The 1,599-nt window shown below is 52.3% G+C and overlaps 1 pseudogene; it reads left to right on the top strand.

The window, feature by feature from the left end:
- Positions 1-228: 228 nt before the first annotated feature.
- On the top strand, positions 229-939 carry LOC142442483 (protein phosphatase 1 regulatory subunit 14B pseudogene; annotated as a pseudogene).
- The last annotated feature ends 660 nt before the right edge of the window (positions 940-1,599 follow it).

The following is a 1,599-nucleotide window of genomic DNA, read 5'->3' as shown; positions in this document are numbered from 1 at the left end:
CATACATATGAGGCAATTGTAATTACTGTGAATTGGGTCAGGTGCACCTTAGTACTCAAACACATCTTCTTTGTCTTTTTGCAGCAGATTTACCTAATGCTACACATCTTTTGATCTCTTACTGCTGCTTCCAGGAACATTGATTAAGAATCCAAGCAGAGGCCGCTGCCCCGGGTACCCCTGCAGCCGCCCGAGCCACGGAGCCCCGCGACCCGAGCCCGCGAGCTAATGCGAGCCAGCCGCGCGGAGCCAGCCGGCGGGCGGCCGGGAGGCGGCGGTTCAGGGAGGGGCCCAGCGCGCGCACGTGGCCCCTGAGGCCGCCCTGGCGGACAGCGGCCCCGCGGGGGGCGCGGCGCTGGCTGTTCCCACGCCCGGCGCGGGCAGTGGCGGCCTGGGCCTCGCGTCTACTTCCAGAGCCCTCATGGGGCCGCGGGCGAGGGTCCTGGCGGGGAGGACGACGGCCCAGTGAGGCGCCAAGTGAGGTCACCGTCAAGTATGACCTCAAGGAGCTATGGAAGCGTCTCAACCTGGAGGAGTGGATCTTGGAGCAGCTCAAGCGCCTCTATGACTGTCAGGAAGAGGAGATCCCGGAGCTGGAGATTGACGTAGGTGAGCTGCTAGACATGGAGATTGATGACACCCGTGCAGCCAGGGGCAAGGAGCTGCTGGTTGACTGTTACAAACCCACTGAGGCCTTCATCTCTGGCCTGCTGGACAAGATCCGGGGCATGCAGAAGTTGAGCACCCCCCAGAAGAAGTGAGGGTCCTGGACCCAAGTGAACGGTGGCTCCCACAGGACAATCGCTGCCCCCCCCCCCACCTCGTAGCAACAGCAATACCCTGGGGGCCCTGCGGCTGGGCCTGGTGCCGTGAGCAGGGCTCCCCGCACCCCTGGCCCAGGGGCCTCTTCCCTTGCCCCCGTATTTTCCATTTTGGGGTTTTTTTTGTTATTTAACGGACGGGACTTAAAAAGAATCCAAGCAGAACAAAATCTTTGACAACTTCACCCTTTTCTCTATTAATCATCACACTACCTATTGGCTCAGTTGTGAGGATTTTGGTCTTCTTTACATTGAGTTGTCATCCATACTAAAGATGCAATGTCTGATTTTCATCAATAAGTGCTTCAAGTCTTCCTCACTTTCAGCTGCCAAGGCTGTGTCATCTGCCTATTTCAGGTTCTTAATTAGCCTTCCACAAATGTCACATTCTTCTTCATATAAACCATTTTCTCGGACTATTTTCTCATCATATAAATTGAATCTTTTCTGATTTTAAACTATGCAGTGTGTCCTTGTTCTGTTCACACAACTGCTATTGATCCATGTATAATTTCCACATGACCACAATGAAGTATTCTGGAATTCTCATGTGTGTTAGGCCGGGCTGACTAGAGAAACAAATCCAGAGACACTCATATATGTATAAAAAAGAGCGTTATAGCAAGAAGTAATTATATATCAAACAAACATCCCAACTCAGTCCTGATCAAGTCCATAAATTCAATACTACTACTTATATCCAACACTACTCCATAAATCCCCCTTCAAACCCACACAGCCACACACAATGATGCAGAATGCAGGAAGATCACCAGTC

This window comes from Tenrec ecaudatus, chromosome 3 (genome assembly GCF_050624435.1).
Source record: "Tenrec ecaudatus isolate mTenEca1 chromosome 3, mTenEca1.hap1, whole genome shotgun sequence".
Classification (NCBI taxonomy): Eukaryota; Metazoa; Chordata; class Mammalia; order Afrosoricida; family Tenrecidae; genus Tenrec; species Tenrec ecaudatus.
The sequence above is the reverse complement of the archived record's forward strand: the minus strand, read 5'-3'. Positions and strand labels throughout refer to the sequence as shown.